The sequence below is a fragment of the Alosa alosa genome, chromosome 19, assembly GCF_017589495.1.
Source record: "Alosa alosa isolate M-15738 ecotype Scorff River chromosome 19, AALO_Geno_1.1, whole genome shotgun sequence".
Taxonomy (NCBI): Eukaryota; Metazoa; Chordata; class Actinopteri; order Clupeiformes; family Clupeidae; genus Alosa; species Alosa alosa.
In genome coordinates this window covers 30,471,273-30,495,792 of record NC_063207.1, presented here as the reverse complement: position 1 = coordinate 30,495,792, position 24,520 = coordinate 30,471,273, and the positions used below count along the sequence as shown (strand labels likewise).

The 24,520-nt window shown below is 39.7% G+C and overlaps 1 long non-coding RNA gene across 1 annotated transcript; it reads left to right on the top strand.

The window, feature by feature from the left end:
- The first annotated feature begins 10,420 nt into the window (after positions 1-10,420).
- LOC125284606 lies at positions 10,421-23,838 on the top strand. Its single transcript, XR_007191900.1, has 5 exons — positions 10,421-10,497; positions 11,490-11,560; positions 11,691-11,774; positions 12,695-12,784; positions 23,807-23,838. It is a non-coding gene; the product is annotated as an uncharacterized LOC125284606 (long non-coding RNA).
- The last annotated feature ends 682 nt before the right edge of the window (positions 23,839-24,520 follow it).

The following is a 24,520-nucleotide window of genomic DNA, read 5'->3' as shown; positions in this document are numbered from 1 at the left end:
CCTCATACACAGCACTGTAGGCTACCAGAGAGGCGGAAGCGGGGCTTTGGTAGAACTGAGTCAGTGTAGGCTACATGGGTAAAAAGTTAAGCAAGTGCAAGATGTGTGGATGATTATCATGTCTGACCTCAAAAATATAGACGTATGTGGTTTGCTTGCATAAAATGATTCCATGGATTTTGCAACAACACGCCAACAAACACAGGTATGCAGTGGCTATTCAAAATCACATAAAAATTATGTGTAATAAACTGACACTTCGAATAGCCCAGGCTACTTTGGACTGTCCTTAGCATGACCAGCTACATAAGTGGCAGACGGAGCGTGATGTCACATCATTGCAAATTTCATATGATGATGCATCATTTCACAAAATTGTTTGTCTTCTCTACTCTATGATGAAGCTATTCAATATGGCTAAACATATAGTCTTAACTCAAAGCTTAATAGGCTTATTTCATTTTGATCAGCAAACGAGTTGCAGACAGAGAGTGATGTCACTTAGGCTACCAGAGATTGTTTTTAAGTCACATCGTTGCAAATTTCATATGATGATGCATCATTCACAAAATGGTTTGTCTTCTCTATCATCAAGTTATTCAATAGGCTAAATAAGTAGCCTTGACTCAAAACAGATGGTAGGCTTATGTAATTTTGATCTGTAAAAAAATGCTATTCCTATTTTTCCTATTTTTAAAGTAGGCCTACCTGCGGGCATGTGATTGGGCTACAGGTTTTCTACAGGAATAGCATGTTTGAATGGGTACTGCGCTAGTTTACTCTAAATCCAGTAAACATAAAATATTGAGAATGGGGGTTTGTGTTTATAGTTTTGGGAAAAGGGTGGAAGGTTTCAAAAAAATGTGTTTTAGCAATTGTAAAACTGTATACTGGAAAAGACAGGCATTTAAGTACTGTAAAGGAGAAGCGCCTTACAGTCTACAGCCTATAATGTACTCTAATGCCTTTGTTGATATGAACCTGCACTGTTCAGCAACCTGTTTGCACTCTGAATTACAGTGAAAAAAAAGAACCGCTGGATTTACTTGATTTTATTGTGTACATCGGTTGCACATGAATGAAATGTCTAGAATCAGTCCAGCATTTCTCTTTCGGTTTACAAAATTGATTCATGCCGTAGTTACCCAATTTGATCAAGTAACTCCAATGAAATTGCTTAAATTAAGCTTACATTAATTATTCATGTCATTTCAATGTCATTGCGTGACAGGTGGCATGTACTGAGAGGAGGCATTTGCAACATCTATGCTAAAGGAGAATCATTTTAAACATGCTTCAACATGCTGAATATGTTGTGCCACATTTAATAACAATCATTGAGGTTGAAACCATAACACCACCACTGCAAATTGTGGTTTATATGTTTTAGCAATTGTGAAAAACTGTAATATCTACAAATTAATCTTCTCCAGGAAGGGACACAAGCTTGACCTGAGCCCCATTGATTTAAACCCCTAGAGGAAACCTTGATGCTGCCTGTTCAGAAAGACAGGGGCATTATCCCCTGTCATTATCATAAACACTGAAGTAAATTATAAAAAAAGAAATAGTTCAATATGGATACACAGCATTATAATAGGTCATACAGGTGTGCTTTTAGAATGGCATTTGCTCTGCACATTCCTTCATCAAATAAGAAAGAGGAGATATGAAAGGATTGTTTTTCTCATTCCAAATTCATTTCACGGAGGATTATTTAAATCTCCGGAATGATTTTTTCCCATCCTGATCAAAAAGTGCCATGGTAATCATGGATGAACTGTTAGAGCTTTGAAGATCCACGGGGTCTCTGTTTGGAGCCTTTCAAGAAGTGCTATGATTAGTAAAAGGGCAAATTAAGGTGATAGATTTATGAATTTCTAAATGTGACTTAAACCCATCAACACAAATCAGTCTCTCTAATGCAGGGGTCAGGAGCCTTTTTAGCTGGGAGAGCCATAAATACCAAATGTGTATTGCAATATACCAAATGTGTATTGCAAATGTGTTTACTCACCCCAACTTGTATCATCATCTCATCAGAATGAATGAAGTCAAACAAAATATTGGACATGATTAATATTTATTTTTGCATATGATTTCTGTTATCTGTTAATATGTTTGTACACAACTAAAAACACAGGCAGACACAAGTCAAAGGCAAAAACTTAAGACAGAACTTGTCAGCATTAAGAGACAACCCACACCACATTATATTTAATATTTAAATAATAAAACAGTTATACTTACATTAGAACAAATCTGCATGAGATTAACTGTATGTCTCATGTTTACATATTTGTGTGTGTGCGTGTGTTCTCATTCACTGAAAGTAGTCATTGAAAACAGACAAAAAGTGCTTCGAAACTTCAACAAACTGTGTGTGTGTGCATGTCATATGGAACTCTAGAATTTAGTAATACAAAATACTGAACTTTAAGTTCATGACCTTTGAGCTATAGCTTTCTGCCCATCAAGGTCCAGAAAAAAGTATTTGAAATACCTCAAAAGCGAACACGTATACCCATGAATAAAGCGCAGGACCTGGCGACGTCAATGTGTAGGGTCTTCATTGACTCCTCTATGAAGGTTGCCCACCCACCAATGATGGCAATCTTCATCACCTGGGAATCTCGCTCCAATTCCTCCATGTCCTTTGATTAATAGGTATTAAAAAGGAATGCATCATGCATGTTTTTTTCTATAATGAAAATAATGCAAGCTAGAAGGGTAGGACGATTGAACTTGAAGAGTCTGAAGTTGACATGACAATAGCCCATCAGGCCACATTGTCCAATGAAAATGTAGTTTTGGTGATGACTGAGGTTAAACTAGCTGTTTTCATTTCGAAACAGTTAGTCACTGGTGCTCTATGTTGGATTGACACAATAGTGCATAGCAAAATGTCCTCTGCAAGCAACATGCTGTCAACAAAAGAGCCATATCTGGCTTGTGAGTCATAAGTTCCCGACCTACGCTAATGCTTAACAGCAACCAAAGTAAAGTCGATAGCTCCTTCTATTGCCACCCAAGTAGAAGCCCCTGCTCATGTAAAGTGTGCACTAGAAATTAAGAGTGACTGAAAGATTAGCCAATCAAAGATGTAAAATGATGGTGACAGGAAACCTTAGGCAACATTATCACATGAAATATCATAAGATGAACATGACAACAGAAGTGGAATTGAAAGTGCTGTTCAGACCCTATAATCTATTGTTGATAAATAGCCTCTACCCTAAGCATGCTTTGTTTACCTCAAATGTGCCATGAAAACAAGATTCAAGATTAACACAATGAACATATTATATTATTAATTATTTGTCACCCTGTAAAAACAGCTTTATTTAAATTCAGCAAATAAATGACTCAAATGACAAACACACACACACATACACACAGAATAGATGGAAAATGCTGGCCTGGCCTTAACCATGAAAATGGCTCCTTGTGCCATGCACTAGATACATGAATAAAGTGTGAATAGAGGCATAAAATGACAGGTCCACGCTCAGCTAACAGATGCTGCTGGGGCTGGAAGCGACACAGGCCGAACCTTTAGTGCCAATAGCCCCACACTTATGTGAGACAAAGCCCATTTTACGCCTCCTCAGGAGCATCATTATGTTTTGGGCATCAATGTGCCACGCTGCCACCTACACCAACTGGCACCTGTTCTCAGTCAGAGGTCCAGTCGCACCCCAGAGGGCAGAGGAACTGGCCTAGGTCTGACCTGGATCTGGCAGAGCTCTGGGTTCTTTGGATCTGTGCCCTGTTCAAGCGAGAGCTGTTTATGTGGAAGGACACATCAGCAGTGTTTCTTCCATGCAGCTCATACTGACATGTCTCACTCAATGATTTTTCACAGTGGGGCGGGGGGGTTGATCAAACTGCAGCTTTAAAAATACTGTGCAGTATATATGTATATACACACACTCACACAGACAGTCAGCTGTCTGTCTCTGGCATGTAGACTTGGTGTAGAGTGGCTTGTGTCAGGAGAACTAACAGTGTAAGGAGGCAACAGGTCAAAAGTAGCAGTAGGAGGACGGACAGACTGACGTGTGCAAGAGGGAAAGGTAAAGAGAGAGTGTGTGTGTGTGTGGGGGGGCAGCTGAAGTGTAACAGTTCAGAGACTAGAATGCCACTGTTGAATTCTTCAGGGAAAGAGCAGCATGTGTTTTGCTCAGCTGATGGAGACACAGGGCGGAGAACATTGCAGAATGGGATGACTTCTCTTTTCACACACACACACACACTCACCTCATCACCCACACACCTCATCACCCACACACAGAGCCTACAGTATATTGCTTTTATAGGCTGACTCTGCTTCATACTTCAAATGCCCTCTTGAGCACACTGCCATTACCATCGCTCAAAATACAGCGACAGCAAACTCAGACACATCCACCTACTGTATGAAGGGATGCCAACAAAATCAGCAGGCATCTGTGGCCTCGCTGTCTGGATCCTTTAGATGCAGCACATTTTATATCCAACCTGCACACGACCCCAAACCACCCTGACACGCGCAGGGGTCAGAGGTCATCTCACTGACCAGCACATACTGTACCAGATTGAAGGCTAGATTGCATTATGGTGAGAGTCAATGTATTTTTTTATGCCGTATAAAGGGAAACTGCTGACATCCTCCATTATATCACAGGAAAAAGCTGAACAGATTTGTTTAGCTTTGGTGTTTGTGCTTGTACTCTTTTCACTCTTTCTTTTTTCTCTTCTTTTTACATTTTCTTTTTTGCATCATCATATTGAAACAAATTACATTTGCCCCCCTGAGCCAAACAGAAGATGAACACACACACACACACACACACACACACACGCGCATTTGTCCATTTTAAGAGAAAGGTCAGGATAAATACCATGACTCTGATAAACAATCTAATCCTCGACTATGTGCTGGGAGATGTAGGATTTTTTGCTGCGCGGGGCAGATGTTGGGAAAGATGTAAGTGGAACTTCATTCCTGCGGGAGGTCAGCCAGCCAGGCAGGCCTACTGCTCTGGGGCAGGGTGGGGGGTGGGTGGGTGTAGAGAGGTTATTAGCCCACTGGACAGGGCTTAACAGCATCCCCACTGCCTACAGCATAACACTGCCTACAATCACAGTTTCATTGCTGGCAGCAGGATTGGAATGCAAGCACTAACAGAATACGGCTGATATTCATGAACATGCTTTGCTGTGTACAGAATGTGTCCTGCCAGCCACTTCCAAAGGATACATAATAACAAATAACATATGAATAATACAAATGTATGTAAAAATAAAAACACCATGCACAACACACTTAAAGCGCTTTCAGACATACGTGTAAGACCAGAGGTTCTGCCGATGTTAAACGGTGGGGCCGTATATCTGAACGACATAACGGTCATATGGAAGTCCGAATTTAGCCGGTTGTTCTACTACTCCCCCCCTAGTATTTCCTCCGGACATTATGTAAATGTGCTGTGTCTGAACGAGGCGTAGAACATGCGGTTAAAATTCACACCTAGTGAGAGGGCGTGTTGGTGACGTTTCTTTCGTGTGTCCGTCCATGTGGTTAGATCTGACTTAAATGCCAGTGTTATGATGGAGTGGCATAGTGCTGTCCAGAAAATCTCCAACCTGGAAAGATGCAGACATCACGGAGCTACTGTCCATGAGGGCATACAACATTTTGATAGAACACATGAAGGGAATGGCAAGAGACACCTTGTAGCCTACAACTGCATGGCAAGGCCAAACGAATTCAAAAGACTGAATCACCATAAGCAGAAGGCGCTGAAAAGGCACTACAGCGACGTCGTTGACGACAATAATAGGAGTATTTAATGAATTGTTAACCAACACGGTTTTCTGTTCATTGATAGCCTTCCCATATGACTTGCTGAGCTCGCTAATATTTGTTGAGCATATATGCCTAGAGAAAATGAAAACGAAGAAAACCCAACTTTGTTCCAAGCTCCTTACGTAAATGCAATAGACACATGGGGAGAAGATGCTTTTGGAAAAAAATAAACCATGAAAAAACGAACAACTTCACTGTTATGTCAGTATTTTGTTTGTTAAAAACGTTGTATGATGGCCTTGAAGTCTTGAGTTAGCCTACTGAATTGGCTGGTAGCCTACCATAAAGTTTGTGCATGCTCTCTCTCTCCAACGCAAACCAGATTCTGGTAGCCTACATAACGTTGAAAACAGATAAATGTTTATTCGAAGCACACATACAAATACTATAGGTCAATTTCAAGTGCGCACTTACGTGACTAGCCTACTTCAAGTATTAGCCTGCCCTACGCACAATAGATTTCTCTTCTTTAGCCTACATAATGCATAGGCTACACTTTGTAAACAAAAAGCAGCTGTGACAGGCAGCGGCCGCTGATTTTGAATACTGACAGGATATGCACTTGATCATTCGATGTGTGTGTGTTTTCTCAATATCTTCTTTTTCTGACTCAATTTGTGCCATTTGCTCTCTTCTGTTGCCTGTTTGTTTTCATTTCAGAGTGGATATATTGCTATTTATCACCAGTTTGTTCATTTCTCTCCCTTACTCTCTCTGTTTGTCTGTGTGTGTGTGTGTAGCGTTTGATTTGATGTGGTGTATTTCCCCCGGGGCTTTTCTTTGTGTCGGAGAATATCACCCCTTCGCTTGATAACGCATTCGTTATCAAGTAATGGAAATATGTGTGCATATGAATACCACCTAATAAGCTCTCTTACTGTTAGTCTTTGTTGCTCTCTTTCACAGACTCTGTCTGTCAGGTTCAGGCATTTGTGGAGATTGTCTACCGAGAACTGACAGTCTTTAACTTATATCTTATGCCAGAGAGTAAAACAAAACAAGTCAGAGAGTAGATTGACAGAATATCTGGACATGTATTATTAATCTATTGCAGTAATCTTTGTGATTTATCATCTTTTTTTAATCTATAATAATATTTAATCTTAATCTTGTTATAGATTTAATATAATCTTAAATCTATAACAATCTTGAATTTAATATGTAAAAGATAATTTATTCTATAACATTTTTTTTTTATTTAATCTTGTTAAATGTCTTTGTCTTGCCTCTGCATTCTCTGATTTCTGACTTAAAGGATAATTCCAGCAATTTTTCACATAGATCTCTGGAATTGTCCTTTAACACATCTTTAGAGATTTTGACTCTGACTTCAAACATCTTCAATGATGTTGTCAATACATTCTCAAAGGAATGCCTGAAGACAGACTGTTGACTGTCTGTCTGCTACTGAGAGTGTACAGTAGGTCTATCACCCAACGGAGAGGGTTGTGTGTGTGTGTGAGTGTGTGTGTGTGTGAAAGTGTGTCTCTGTTTTGGCGTGTGTGTGTGTGTGTGAGCATGTGTATGTGTTGCCGTGTGTGTGTGTTGGTATGTGTGTGTGTGTGTGTGGTATGTGTGTGTGTGTGTGTGTGTGTGTGTGTGTGAGCATGTGTATGTGTTGGTGTGTGTGTGTGTGTGTTTGAGCATGTGTATGTGTTGGTGTGTGTGTGTGTGTGTGTGTGTGTGTGTGTGTGTGCGCAGTACGAGTGCATGCTCCCTCCCTGTGTACGCTGCGCTTGGCTGATCAAGCCTAGCCAGCACCTTCTGTGCTCGCCCTCTCCAGTCACCCCGCCTCCTCCACACACAGGAGAAGCACCTAGAACAAGAGTGCATACAGAGACAAGGCTAAAGATCACAATTCATGAACAATACAGCTTTCACCAAACAGTGCAAGTCTAGGTCTTTTCAATTCTTTAAGGCATATAGTAACAGGAGGGATCCTTGTACAGCATATACAATAATTTCTTCCTAACAATGGCATTCTCCATTAGGAAGTGTGCAATAAATACATAAATAAGATCTGCAGGTTTTAGCAGGCTGCTCACATTCAGGCACTCTCTGTGTGGACTTACATGTGTGTGTGTGTGTGTTTAGTGTGTGTACCGCTTTTCCACCATGTGACAGCCCATATGAATATTTTCTGTGGCAACTTTGCTATGCATGTACCCATCCATTTCCACAGGATTAGCTTTCAAGGCACTTGGCTCCTAAAATGCCAGAGGCTTTGAAAGCTTTATAAAATGATTTCCGATTTGTCAGTGGTTGACCAAAGAATTAGGCCTAATTGGGTAACTAGACATGATAGTCATAAATATCAAAATATGAATATGAATTCAAACAAATGTATACTTTTTATGTCTGCATAAGACATCGGGATAGCTTTAACAAATGTATCTTTATGGGAACCTAGAAACTATATGCTGGATTTCATTTGAAACATCTGAAAAGTAAGTATGCATTAAAAATCTACATTATGCTTTCATTCAGTGCCATTTGACATTCTTTATTCTACAACACTTTTAATCAGTCTCTTGAGGCCCTTTAAATCAACAAAAGAATGAGTCTGGCTAATGAAAAGCCCTCTGAGTGAAGGATGTTGGGACACACACAGGTATAAGGAAAGGGCATGAACAGGGCTAATTAATAAATCAACAATAGCAAAGATTAGTGGAGCATTTAGTATATATAAAACATCTTTCATAACTGTGAATTACAATGACAAGTGGGAATGCATATATTCAGCATTTAATGGCCTTGTATATCTGTGTCTTGTTATCTGATGACACACACACACACACCATTTACTGCCTCACAAAGCCACAATGTCTCAGTCTCTTTACATTTCCAATTTGTAACACAGTCTCTTTAAATTATTCATTAAGGCACAAATAACTGCTGGGAGCCTCATATTGATTTCTTATTAATAGGTTGTTTGTTGTAATAAATTCCAATGCTCTTAGGCAAGGGAAACATGAAGGCGTTTGAGCTTGCCAAAACAAAATATCTCAGTTTTTATAGTGGCAGCACAGCAACTAAACAAGGAACTTGCTTACTTTTAAAGAAACCTAATATTTGCTTTCCTTTTCCTTTTTCCAAACAACTCCCTCTACAGAGGCAGAGTCCCATGGGAAAGCTATTTGTGGTCATTACTAACATTTCATTTATAAATGGCTCTAATTAAACTCCCAGATGTTATACATCATCTCCTCGTTCCCTCTCCAGAAATCGCTACGCCGCTCCCTCAGATCTGGGACTCTTAATAAAAAAACACACAAGTCTGTGGAGAACTGAATGCTTGTGTCCCTACCCAGATATAACTTGGCCAATATCAATGGGGAAGTGTCCTAACAGCACAAATCGTGAACATTGCATTACATTCCTTTCTTGTCTATGCACTTTCCTTTCTTTATACCAACATACCATGATTTCTCTTCCACTGCCTGTCACACAATATCTGAGATGGATGATTTAGTCACATTATCACTCCAAACCTGGTAATCTTGTATGCATGAACATAATAACTCCATACAAGACATCGGTCTTTCATAAAAAAAATGTAACAAGAAAATATGAAGATTAGCTATAGGCTTTTTTGGTAACTAGAAATTCTTCAAATTCATCTTGTTCATTATTTTTATTAGGACTACTGCGGTCTTCCTCCTGTTTTCAATTATATTCCCAGATTATTCTGTGCTCTTTGGAAGAAGTCTCTTTGAAGCCATAAACATTGTCAAAGTTTGTCTTTCTCTCTCTGCCTTTATTTAGAATAACATTAAGGCCTAGCTGAGACAAAGAGTTGTCACACAGTTTTCAATCTCTCGCCCACATTGGCTTACACAAAGACATCACTGGCATTCTAACACTAGCCTATACACTTATCAGCTCTTAACATAACATTTTTTATGTAAAGCCATAACTGCATGTATTGTGTTGCACTGACGTCAACGACTGCATCCATTATGTAGGAAGAGGCATTAATCCATACCATTTTGTGTTTCCACACTGAGAAAAAAGCTGAATTACATGAATCAAGTGGCTTTTTGTTTGCAGCGAAATACCAGAAATCACAGTTTGTTCCACTGATGATGCTGTGATCTCCTGCCATGTTGGAGCATTCAGAAACAATGTTGTGCACCCCTTCCTTACCTTTTTGTTTTTTTTTTTACCAGAGAAGGACCAACCTTCTGGTCCAGTCGCACCTGTTAAAGATTAATTATTGTGGTGGGCAGGGGGCACCTCACCTTGTGTGTTCTCTGTGCTCCTCTTAGTAGCCTGGATCATCGATGTATGTACACTCAAAAAAATGAAATCTCACTATTGTTCATCTTAATAAATCCTCTTTCGTAGGATTTACAGAACAAAATTAGTTTATAAGATGAAATTGAGTTAGTTGTGTTATTTCAAATCAATAATGCATTTTTGCAGAATAACTTAACATGTTTGCATTGGCTCTACACAACTTTCTTGAACAAAACGCATTTGATTAGGACATTTGTCCCTCTATGGTTGCCATAGCATTATTTCACAACTTATGAGGACCATCGTGAGGACTCGTGAGGACTCCGCCAGAGACAGTTGAGAAAGTGAAGGTCCGCCATTTTTTCCTCGCTTGCTCACGGAACATTTTTGGATCCTGTAATTGCAAGGTATATATTTGTTGCTGTTCATAGTGTTTTTGTTTTGAGTTTAGCGAGTTTGATTATTAACTTAAATAATCATTTTAGTAGATCTTATGTGTAAGTGTTATGTGTTACTAAACTCGAGCAGCTAATGTTAGCTACTAAATCTGTCATGGTGGCTAGCTGCTAAGTCATCTCAGGCTAGAATTCTATCATGTTTCACAGGTTAGTTTTACTCCCTACTGAAGATAGACAGGGGTGGTGCATTGATGGGGTTATTTCATATAAAACACAATTGAATGTTCATAGAAGTGCCAAGGTCAGGATGACTCAATGTATTTAACTGCTAAGATAAGATAGCAGCTAACGTTAGCCCCATTCAAACCCTGCCTGGGTTTATGTGAATACTAATAGTTGGATTATCGGAAAAGTTTAATGTTTAAACGTAGGTGCACCCCACTCTGTTCAACCAAATTATCCTTGTGTGTCATTAACAATTAGCCTTGATGCAGACTCTAAAGTCTGTCAAGAAACATTTGAATCATTTTAATGTTCGTGTAGCAAACTCTGCCATCTTGCCAAGTCTCTCTGTAACATTAGCCACGTGTAGCTGCTAGCTGCAATCTTTGAAGGACAGCAGTTGCAGGAACATCAGATTTTTTTTTATTTTTTATTGCCATCATAGGCTACTTGGCTCTCATCCGGCTTATATATCAGTTAAAAGAGCAAAGCAAATGGCAGTTTCTTACATGGAAACTTGTCCATTTTAAGCACACACATTTGTTGTCAACCACTATATTTGGGAGCTAGAGGCTGCATACTCCAAAATGTTTGAATGATTTGTTAATCACAAACAAGTAACTAATTAAATCACAAACAAGCCAATCTAATTAAAGGTTTTCTTCCTAGTTCAATTCTATTAAAATGCTCAATTGATTCTGTGATCTAATATTATTATAGTTTTACACATTTTAGTGTAAATTTGTTGAGTTTGATATACTTTCTCTTTCTCCCCACAGGCCTTTATGTGACAGTGCAAAGAGCGCAAGACCGGAGTGTCATCAAGGTCTCATTTATTAAAGTATTACAGGTTAGCTCATGGTCACTTTGGTCGCAGACACCTATACTATATGCTAATTGTAATTCTTTCTGTATTTCCAAATGCTGGGTTGTATTGTTAGTTGTTCTTTCTATCTCCTCTCCCCTCATAACGTTGTCAGAATGTCAGAACTCGACATCATCTGCTCCAGGAGGTCTGCTGTGTGTGCGTTGGAAGGGAGGAGATCATGGCTGCCATTGACCAGGTTAGTGAGAAGTTGTTTTGTGCCTCCCACTTTGAAAACCTGTGATCCAATATTAGGCCATGAGCTACCTTACCATGCACCTGCTAACTTTTTTTGAAAGGTCTTACCTTGCTGACATGACATGAATTTGAAAGTTAACATTGACATATTTGGGGTGCACTGCCTGTTTCAATCCCATGAATAGATTTACATTGAAGATCAGTGCGTTCCAAAAATCTCTCAATACATTGGAAATGCATTACCGTAATTTCCCAACTATTAGCAGCGGCTTATACATTGATTTTGCAAAATTCTTCAGCTATGAAGTTAATGCACGGGGGCAATTAATATGGTATTAATATGATTTTGTTTCTTTTAACTTGAATAAAACACTGTCCTGCAGCTTATACACGAGGCAGCTAATACACAGGAAAGTACTGTCTATGAACATGTACTGTCTGTGACGTAGGGGGAGGTGGGACATCTGTCTTTGCATGTTTAATAAGCAGGACATGAGAAAAGGTATGGTTTTAGTGGTGTAATTATCTTTCCCTACATAAGAAAGACTAATAGGCTTTTCACCTGATTCACCAGGCAAATCAATTAGAAAGACTATTTCTACTAATTTCGGCTGTAATATTGAGGGAAAGCCTACCATTTTCTGAAAGTTTATGTCTGCTATGATTAAACATGCATTGCCACATGTCCCACCTCCCTCTTGAACCAGATATGTTCTTATAATGCATTTCCAATGTATTGAGAGTTTTTTGAAACACATTGATTTTCAAGGTAAATTTATCCATGGACCAGTAACAGGCATTGCATCCCAAAATCCCAATCCCCAAATCTCAAAATTAACATTGGAGGCAAGGTAAACATTAAAATGCTTAATTTGTAAATGTAAGTAAAGTAGTGTTCAATCATATTTCCCTATTTTGCAGAATCATACCATTGGCTTGTTGAGAGCTTGCAACCTGAAAGCACTTGTGTACTTAAATGAAGGTTTTGAGAAACTCATAAAGAAATACTTGGTAAGTGTAAATGAATATAAAAAAAAACAGTAAAGCATTAAAGCAGCGATGGTAGCAGTGGTACGTCTAGTGGCAAGATGGGTATGAATGAAAATGGCTTGTTATATTTTAGTACCCATGGACATTTCCTTGTTCATGTTTCGGTGCTTGTAATGTTTTGTTAAGTCTGTCTATATGCATGTTAGAGCAGAATGCATGTTACAGCAGAACAAGTCACCATTGGCCTGTTTGTCACTGACCATGCATAAACCCTTTACAGACAAAGCTTCCTAGTCTGTGTTGGTAAAATCTCACCCAAAGTTTTCATCTTTGGTTAACTAGCTTTTGAGTTAAAAGAAATCATAGACGTTAGAGGGATTTTGGAGAGCAGAGAGTCTAAAGCAATGGTTCGGAGTGAATTTCACCCTAGGGTCATTTGCACGATGACCACGAGCCAAACACACCCCCAGAAGCTTTTTTCCCTTGGTCAAGTTTGCGCTATCAGTCTATGTTTCAGCCCAATGGCTTAGCGTTAGCACTTTTGGAACCAGAAGTGCATCTTGTAAATTACTCCACTAATAATGTCCGGAATATTACCAAACTTCTACAGTAGTACTAAAAGGGTCTAAACATACTCATGCTCATACTCATAAACAACACCTACTGCAACGCTATGTCGACGTCATTTCATGATTTGGGAAAAGCCCGTAAAAGTCCTGGCAGAAAGCGATGCATACGTTTTATAAATGCTTGTATTTTCACTTGTACGTACACTTATGAGTTTTGCAAAGGACTGTTACGGGCTTTTCACAAGTCACGGAAGTGATGTCGACATAGCTTCTACTCTCTGCTGCTACCACTATCAGGCAAGTGTTATTTAAATAAAATCCTGGTGTAGGCTACTTACAAACTTTCCAATGCCTCGTTTGATGAGTACAGACACTTTTTGTACTACTGTAGAAGTTTGGTAATATTCCGGACATTATTAGTGGGGTAATTTACAAGATACACTTTTGGTTTTTGGAAAGCCATTGGGCTGATACATAGACTGACATAACCCATTCCATACTTTTTTGTGTTTAACTAGGTGGCGCTATACATGAAATGAGTGGTTATGGAATGGGTTGACATGGCCCCTTGAGATCAACATACAAAAAAAAAAAATGATCCTCCTAAACCCTACGGTTCTCGAGATATTCATAGAAAACTGTGTCTGCCCTACCCTCCTTTCGGGGGGTCCAGTCCAGCGGGGGGGGCTACAGATCAAAACGAAAAACGATGGTTCCATGCTATCTATGTAGGGTTACATGCCCACTAAGTTTCGTGTACCCCGGTCTTTCAGTGTCCCGGGAATCCTTGACGGAAATTTGGACATGCGAAAAAGAAAAAATCTGACTAAACCTATATTCGCTGCGCGGCGGTCATAATAAGAAGAAGTTGCCTAGGAAGAACAGTACAGTGCATTTTCATGCACTGTAATTAAGCATTAGTTAAGTATTAGTTAAGCATTAACAAACACTTAATTCATCATTATTAATTTGTACCGTAGTTGTACCTTTATCATGAATTCAGTACACATCAGGAATTCATAATTTATAACAAAGGAAAATGCACTGATAACACCTACTAAATAAGACGAGGAAATACATATTAGTTAATCCTTAAAGTGCGTATGTCAGGTTAAAAACATTGAGTTTCAGTTATTAAAATAACTGTAAATATTGTTCTATTGTATTTATAGTTGATTTTTCAAGAAAAATCACTACTCACTACTATCTTGCTTCATGTCCCTTCATTTGTCAAAAATGTTTTTTAACCTGACATACGCACTAATGTTGAAAACATACTTAAAAATAATGATTAATTAAGTGTTTGTGTTAACTACGTTAAGTGTTGCTTGTGGGGGCATGGCCTCCCCATTTGGCTCTCCTCCTCCCTCCCGAGTGGCCCCTGACTGCTGGAGGCTGAGCCCGAGGATGCCATGCATGGGCTGTGTGACACTGTCGGTGGCCCACCCAACCCTGCTCGTGTTAATCTGTTATTGGAGTTGCCATCCACCACCGCTGCAGTTTGGGAGCTATTTATCGTCCTGCTCAACTTTGTTTACGGCCACCCGTAACTCACGCCGCTGGCGGACAGGGTCATTTCTCTCTTTTTCCCAGATAAAACTTTTACAGGGGCATCAAAGATAACAAACTGCAAGTAGCGTCAGGGGAGAAAGCAAGAGAGAGAGAGAGAGAGAGGGCTGGAAGGAGGGAAGGGTTGAGGGAAGAAAGCAAAAGGATTAATAGCCACTTGTAAATTTGTCCAGGGAGGCTCTTTTGCACAGTGCTGAATTTTGCTTGTAGCTATTCATGCAAACACATACACACAGCGCATGTCCCTCTTCACAGCACACATAAAGTGGGGGTGTTAAGAGACAAAAAAAAAAACACTTGTGTAAATAGTAGTAGAGAGCTGAGAGAGGAAGTCAAAGGCTGGAGAGAGGGAATGATAAGCAAATAAGATTTTTATTTGTCCTAACATCTGTCTCTTTTTCAAACACCCTTCACCATTTGTTCATAATCACTCACATCAGCTATATGAATAGCCATATGAGAAAGCGTCGGCTGTGTGCCCTTATTCGGGATGAGGGAGTTGGGGGTGATTATTGTTTATTAGGCCAATAAAAAGACACACACAGGCCCGAGCCTTCTTGTTCCCATCTGTGATAATGGCAGCTTAAATATTCAGAGCTGCACTCTCGTAAAATAAAAAGAATAAATAAACATAAACAACATTTTCCTTCAGCAGTCCTGCTTGCTACCACCCAAAAACAGTTTAAGACAATTTTTGAAGACGTGAAAACACCACAAAATATTCTGCAGAGAGACAACACACTGCAGTGAAACACACAGAGACCATAAACTGCAGTCATTATTATTCACAATGAGTACATGTATACAGGAAAGCATTTGTTAATAGCCTACACTGCAATGGTTGTAATTTGTCATCCTATATCCATTTATGTATTGTAAAGGAATTAACAGGTTGATGTTATTTTCTATGCTTTGCTCCATGCAAGGGGACAGTATATACACTCACAGTGTAGTCATTGCTAGTAAAATGCATTGTTCCAAATGTTTCAGATGTTGCAATGGCAGCAATAAAGATATCTGTTAGATCCATTCATCATCACTGACCAAAGGACTCAAAGGGTGTCTACTGAGAAAAAATTGGATGTTTTCTCTGAATTGAAACCCATATATTTTATGAAGTCACCACTACCTACCAAGTATCAGTTGTAATTACTACCCGATAAAACTAGGCTAAACTTCCAAGAAAGTGTCAGTGGAGCTTTGTGATTTTTTCCACATGTATTTAGTTCTTATTTTTATTCTTTCTGTTTTTAACACAAAGCACCACGCAGGTATCTCCCTGTGCTCCAATCGCCCACCTCCACTTCTCTGCATGGGTGTAATTGGTCCGCTGTGGCCAATCGATACACCGGAAGGGGAAATCATATTTCTCGCTCTCTCCACTCACAAATTCAATTTGGTCCTTAACATTCCACTGGATTTAATTAGGCGCCCATAGTAGCAAATTGCAATTTACATTTTTATAGTTTTTCAAGTTAATTAGCTTGCTCACTCAGCCAGACCATTCTTGTTTATTCTTCCACAAGCTCTGCCTGTCAGGTTTCTGGCTTTTTTTAGAGATTTCCATCTGAAAAATGACTTCGGCTGCCTCCTCAACACCAAAGTTTCCCGGACCTTGTTGTCCTCTGCGTTTGAAAAGTTGTGTAGCGCCCCCCTAGGCCTATCTCCTAGTACTAAAGGGCATTCCCGTGTTCTTAAACTAATCCCAGTAAAATATATAGAATATATAGAATTCTTGCTGACCTTCTGTTTAAATGTCTGTTTGTGTGTCTTTACCTGTACTTTGAATAAACTAATAAACTTTTAAATCTTAACCCTGTATACTTACTTGTGCGCAACTGACTTAAACCATATTCACATGAAATAGCATTTACACATGCAATCTATTACCCAATGGTATCTAAGTAAATACTCAGAACTCAGTTATTAAAATGTTAAATAAAAATAGAGTTTACTGAATAGAAATATTCAATTTACCAAAAGAATGAATTATCAATATAAACAAAAAAATAAGATACAAATGTATCAATGACGAAAAGTATTCAACAAATACTTTCTTAGCTTATTTAAATCACCTCAAACCTCAAGTTTGGAATATCCACAAAATGTAAAAGAAATCAAAGTGTTACACGTACCTCAAAAGCCTCAATAGGAGCTTAGAAACTAGTAGGCTACATTAGCCTCACAGCTAACATTTAAAGATGAACTGAACTGAACTGAACTGAAAGAATCAACATTGATAATGTGTTGATGACAATTAAAAATAAATGACACTAAAAAATACGTAGCCTTTTTTAAGCAACACCAAAATTGTGTTTGTTAGTATTAGAACGCTGCCCGTTTCAATGACGTCACTGGCATGGTAGGACCAGAGCGGTAGAAAAACAGAGTGGCGACACTCCCATAGGAAACAATGGCGGCGGTTTTTCCTAGCTACTTCGGCGTTATGCAGAGCTCAAAAGTTCCTAACTTTGACATTCACGGCTTTAGCCCCGTTCACTTCCATTGCTTTCTGCCTGATATTGTCAGTGGTAAGTAGATGAAGGTACGACGTTTTTTTCAATTGGCAAATGCATTTCCTATACCAACTGCACTAGTAGATACTGGTATTGTTCTTTGAGTTTTTTGTGCTGCTTGTTTAACTGATATTTATTGCTTAAATGTTGACCGAAATTTTAAAGCCAAAAGTTAGCCTGCAAACCTTGATGTGGAGAGAGGCTAGCTTAAAGATAATGTTCCTACGTCAATAATGAATTTCAGACAAAACACATTTGGTTAGCCTATTGTAGTAGGGCAACTTTAGATGATAGGTTGGTTGTCAACAGGTTTTTATTATGTTTATAATGCTATATTTTTCAAACCTGATTGCGTTAGCTTACTAGCTTACGTTAGCTAGTCAGCTCATTCACATAGTGTTAACGTTAGACATGCTATGAGGGGGAACACAAACTTTATCTTGATAAAATACATTTCATATAGCATGGTAACTCTATATTCAGATGTGCTGGTTATCAATGGGTTTGTGATTAACGCTCTTCAGGTGAAAAATGGAGGAATTGAATGTGATTATTGTCTTTAAACCTGATATAGATTAGCTTGCTAGATGGCGAGTTTTATGGCGTTATGAACTGAACCATGGGCGGAACATGACATGAAGTAGGCTAGTGTCCACGACTCGTGAACGAGAGGATTTCAGTTATGAATTTCAGGGGAAGCAGTAGGAGCAAAACCTAGACTATTATAAGTTATTGTTGTTGTTACTGGTGCGTGGCTCTTGTGTCCCTTGCCAGCCCAGTCCTGTGCCACTATCACTGTTCCAAACGGGACAGTGGCACAAGCAGTAGGCGGGTGTGGCACGAGCGTGGTTGTGGGACAGTATAGCGTCTGTAGCCTATAGTAGGAGTTTTTGCTCCAACTGATGATCGGTTTCAGTACATTTAGTTTTCAGTAATTTTACATTTCGTGTTGGTGTTCTTGGTGTAATAATTTTGATTGCATTATCTGCCAAGTAATTTGTCAAATACATAGCGAAGTTTGCATGGAAGAGACTGACGTGACAGGAGGGCATTGCCTTTCATTAGGTCAGTGATCTTGTAAGTAGGACAAATGTCTTTTTTTGGATAACTGAAAAGTGTAGTCAGGTTAATAGGGCATACAGTGGGCATCACTTTCAAATGACCACTTCATTCACGCATTACACGGCGTGAAACTGCGTGAAGCTTTAGTACCACTTTCAGCCACTGTGCGTCGCTCTACCACTGTACATCGCTCTGCCTGCGGTCCCTTCTGAAAAAGCAGGATCTACCATTAAACATAATTGTTGCCGAGAGTAATCCCAGCCTACGAATTCAATAACAAAATAAATCATGCATAATTAAACATTACCTCGATTTAGGCTACTTGGGTATGGCTTAAGGCTTGACTACACGGTGGTAACGAAAATCAAAATCGAAATTTGCTGTCTACATTATTGTCAGTGTTTGGGTTAACGCAACTACGCAAATCAAAACAGTGGTGTGATAATTGAGCCAGTAGAGAAATAACTGTTCAGAATGAATCTGTAGCCTTGGGTAGGCTTCTGCAGAAAACAATGTTGTTGCCGATTTAATACTATCTGGCGACGTTTTTAACAGGCTACACAATAGAGGCTTAGACAACTATGACCCACGTTTTGGTTTCGTAAATTAATTTGCCCTACTTCTTGACTGCAATGTAGTCAATTGACTGCTTGACATGTCATTTTTATTTTTCTGTACAATAAACAAATACATCTGCTTTATGCCGCAGAATTACATTCATATTTGGAACTTACATAGTCCAATAATGCATCGTTCCACTACGTTAGTGTTTCCCAAAACCATAGTAGCAACGAACGTTCGCAACCACTATCGTAAAGTTGTGTAGTTACAACTACACCTCTCGACCTGTGGTAGAATGCTAGAAGCATAGTTCCAGGGATCTTCATGTCAAAGACGTCACTGACGCCAGTTATTTGTTTGCAAATTAATAATTATAAATATATTTAGGTTTCTAATTGATATTTACACTTCTAACCACCATACATCCATATTTTAAAATGCCCAAGGCAGAAAATACATAAATTAAAAAGTCAATTTGCAGCCATGTGCACGTAAGTAAAAAGTCACACACTTGCAGATAATAATAAGGTGGTGCGCACTTTTGACGAGTCAGCTGAGAATATGTAGCCTTTGATTTTCATGGAGGGGGGTCCTTGTTAGTTTACACAAACCGAGCCAAGAAGGCTGATTCTGATTTTGATAATATGATCTGCACAAAATATAAACTTAGGTAAACAACGATGGCAATATTGTTGTCAACGTCTTAACCCAGATTCGAACTCTTGGACAGGGGACCGGTGACTGCTGTGCAACGGCGGCTGTCATCTGCCGGCCTTAACGCAATGCGCTACAGAAGTATGTGCAGGTGCCCGTTCACGTGCTACTAAACGTCATTAACCACCTTAGTCCAGACTACTGAAGTTTGGAAACTATCATGGTCCAAACTTACAGTAAGTACGCCAGTTTTGGGAAACAGTCGTAACTTACATGTTGGTTAGTTGAACGATGCATCCTGTTAGTAAAAAGCTAACCTCCGTAGTTGTACGGGAAACGCCCCCCAGATCAGCTTGTAGGCCATTAGCAATCTGTTTATTTTATTTTATGAAGCCTACACAGTATATCACATGCCACATTCTCACTTTCAATAGACAGGTGCAATAGCCATTGGTCAAGTATTGAGTATAAAGCAATTAAGATAGTACCCTATACAAAAAGTACATACTATCATAAAAATTTGTTAAAACGAATAGCATTTTGCAACTTGACAAAACACTGGATTAAATATCGTAGGCACAGGAGAAAACCTGTACATCCATTGGCCCGTGGGGAGATCACATGCCAGTTGCCTCTCCCTTCAGTATGACTTGTTCGGCTGTGAGCTTGTTTCGCCAAAAAAAAAAAAAAAAAAAACTATTGCAGATATCAATGCGTCTTTGTTCATGGGTTTGGCCTCACAGCAGAGGCTTAGACAACTATGACCCACGTTTTGGTTTCATAATTTGCACTACTTATTGACTGCAATGTAGTCAATTGACTGCTTGACAGGTTATTTTTATTTTTCTGTACAATACACAAATACATCTGCTTTATGCCGCAGAATTATGCACTTGGATAGCCTATAGAACGGGCACATTTTGGAGAGAACGCACGCAAGAATCTGTAGGCTATTTGTGGCTGGTTACCAGCAAACAATGTTTAATGCATTAACTCAAGACGTCAAACATTTTCTAAACAATACAAACAGAAAGGATGCAGCAGGCAGCAAATGTAGAAGAGTCATTTCCAGTGGAAGAACAAAATGCTGAATGAAGCCCAAATTTATGAAGGCATATCTGGCAAGTTGTTATTTTTTGAAGACGTAAATGGTTGGGCTATAGGCCTAGTTTGCAAGAAGGAGACATAAAGCGTGAGCATGCCACACTATCCACAGCTGTGGTAGCGGGGGTAGGAGGATTACTGTTAGTGCAGGATTTATATAAAATTCTTCAACAGAAGGCCTGCCTTGAATGCAGGCTTGTGGTTTGCGCAGCCTACAGTAAGTAGGTCTAGTGAGTTAGAGTCCTCTAGACTTCTTTTCAGCTATCTCAGAGGTGGAAAGTTGCGTTAGTTGGGGTGCAGGGCGGGTTAATTCATAGACCCTTGGGAACAAATGTCTGATGGCCCCCCCTGCCCCCCCAGCCAACGTGAATCGGGCGGTCAGTTAATAGGCCTATCGTGAAGATTTGTATTGCCATTTAAGGCACGAGCGCATCTGTGAGGCCAAGCCTCACCAAGTAGCCCGTTTGTTTACAACTAACATTACATTTAATTAAACTGCTTATAGGCTATGCCGAAATAGTTTCAACATTTTGAATATCAGTGTCAGGTGAATTAGGAAATGCCTTATGGCTGAAAGCTGCTTGGGATCCCCCCTGTCAAGCAATAACCATACAAAAAGTTAAAAACAGATGAAATGATGCGCACGACATAATGCGCAAATAATATAGCCTAGATATTCCAATATATTCGAATACATGTGTTTATTTTAGAGGGGATATTCGAACGTCATTTTTGAGCAATTTTGACAGCCCTAGTCCACTGTAGGCTACGCCAATCGTCTATTAACACCTTCCACTAACCCCGGTGAGTGGGGGTCGCTATAATGCGTGTGAAATAGCACCATTGAGTAGCCTTAAAATCGTTCCGGTGTTGTGTTCGTTCTGGTTTCTCCACCTACTGGTTTCCTTGCGCGTGCATGTGCTGCAGCAGTTGTCAGACATTCACAAACAAGTTGTTTTAGGCGGTTTGAAGTCGCCATCATGCGCCATGAGTGCTCGGCTACATTACAGCCACTGGACAAAAGACATGTAAAAAATATGTTTTGAAAACTAGCATTAAACTGGATTCGATCCCAAGAAAAAGCAACACACGCGTGACTCTCTCCATCCTGATTCCCTACTCTTTGAGCCAACTAATATGTTACGCGAATCAATTAACTATTGTAGGCTACCATTAATTAATAATGTAGGCAACACCCAGGTAACATGTTGTCCAGGCTATCTGAAACAAGGGGTTGCCTCTCATCTACAACAACTGGTTACGTTGGGCTGCTACAGTCGTCAGTGCACTGTGCACAGTAGGCCTATGCTACTCTTTGTGGTTGATCAACTAAAAATAAAAGATGTATTTGGTGATGACGTTATTGTAGGCCTAGTAGACCTAAATTCTGAGAAATTAAATGGTACGAGAAACGATCTACATAGCGCACCAGACCGCGATGTCTTCAAGGGTTGAATGAAGGGAGTTTGCAAAAATTAGTGTATTTTTCAAGTCAATAAACTTAATTAAATTCTTAATTTTCGAATGTCTCAGGCGCTCAGACAAAGTTATAAGATAAAGGCAATACCATTTGTGTCACCTAATGCAGTTCAGTGAATTAGCAAGAGACCATCAGAAGGCAACAATCATAAAGCACAGTCTTGTATACAAGACGCTCTCTCCCCAAGCATAAAGCTGTCTGCGTGTTGTAGGCTAGATTTGCGTGAGTTCTTTCTATCTGCTAGGCTATGTTATAGACGTTCTATGAGGTACCAGTGTTTAGCTGTGTCACAAAACAATAAGCTTTGTCAGACTACTTTTAAAATGATATTCAGGGCTATATACATTTATAACATTCGGGGCTGAAGACCCGACAAAGCCTTGCGTTAATTCTTCAGGTGGGAAGTGTCAGGAATTTTCATACGAGAGACGCTCTCATTGGTGGTTAGTATATGAAGTAGGGAATTGACAGCAACATATCCAATCACATTATGAGAGATGCTGAATTTAACATAAACTGCGATGTTTGATTTTAAATGAATGTAAATTTAGCCGGGACTGTAAGCTGTCACACGTGGGTGCTCGATGTTTTCAGTGGGTGCCGAGAGACGGAGCACCCACGGTATCGGCGCCTATGACAAGCGTATCTCGCGGTTGCATCCATTACAAACAAACATGCAATGTGAACGTCTGGGATTGGGAAGAGCACTAAATGCTCTACTGAATAAGCACGAAGTCAAACCTTTAAATGAAAAACACTCTTTAACAATCAAAAAAATAAACCGCTAATGAAGTAAACTTGTGACCATCAAAAATCGTTTATCGCCTGTAACTCCGTGATAACAGGACGTAACAGGAAGGCATTTGGCTGAGCAACGGAGGTTAATATGCTCTATATTTTGTCCAGATGATGTCTGTCTATCATCGTTGCACTCGGAGAAAACCAGAATGTTTAATTTGTCCTCATGTTTCTTCTACGGCTGCAAACGGGATTCACTCGCAGTTAACCAAATATTTCTTTATTAGGGCAGGGCAGGCATATTTCTGGCTATTAAATTATTTCTAAACCAGTCTGCTAAAGTTTGTAGTGAAGTCTGTGTAGGGTTTTCCAGGCTCCATTTCTTTTTACGAGACACCCTGCTCACTTGAGCCATCTATCGGTTGTTTGGGTTGTTGCAGCGTCACACTGGGAAAATACAAATTAAAGTCGCGTGATCCCACGCGTGGACCGCGAGTGAAGCTGGCCAAGTCGAAGCACTGCCCACTGTAGATCACTCTGAAAGTAATCCCCAACAAAATCATTCTTCATGTTATTGTTATAGTTTTCTGTGGACTTGTGGCACCCCCAACCAGCCTTGCAAATGGTTGGCTGTGTATGGGTATGTAAAACCCTTGCTGGCCTCTTGCTGGAGATGGCCTCTTGCTTAGGTTTCTGCTACTTACTTAATGTGTTGTCCCAAGTATACACCGAGTGTTACCTGCTTTGTTCTCTCCCTCCATTCTCCACTGTGCCTGTTCTGCTTATCCAGGACCAAGGATGCAGAGGACAAGAAGGGTGTGCGATATATGACTGGAATGGTCAGATAAGATAATTTTTTATGTTTAAAGGACAAGTTCGGTATTTTACACTTAAAGCCCTGTTTTCAGATAGTTTATGATTAAATAGAACGTTTAAGATTGAAATTTGGGCACATGCTGCCGTCCTGAGAATTTTCGGTTTCTGTGGTAGCGCCCCCCCTCCTCCATAACGCTGCCATAGGTGCACTGGAACAATCCTTCCTAAAACGCATTAAACTTTTGTTTAGAAAGACGTGAAACTCACCGAGTGGTCAGGGGTGTTCGCTGATATGCCTACACAAAAATTGCTGCAAAAGATGCTTTCCAACAGGTGTTTTACCATGCGTTGTAAAACTGTGGAGCTATTTTTCCAAACGCCTCACACCCGTACATTCTTCCGTTTAGAGCTTGAATAATAGACACTCCAGACCAGTTGGTGGCGATAATGCACCTTACACCGTCTTGCAAATTACAAGCAAACCACTGGCATTTCATTGAATACACGGAAGAAGCAGAAGATCGCTGTCTTGAAGTATTTTGCAACAGACAGCTAAAAATGAGGCGATTTAGTGGAGTTCTGAATTGCGGGAAAATTCATAGCAAAAAAAGTTGTCACAGACTTCCTTTCAACGATCCAGAAAGGCTAAAGTTGTGGCTGGAATTTCTGGGGTTGAATGTGAGCACAC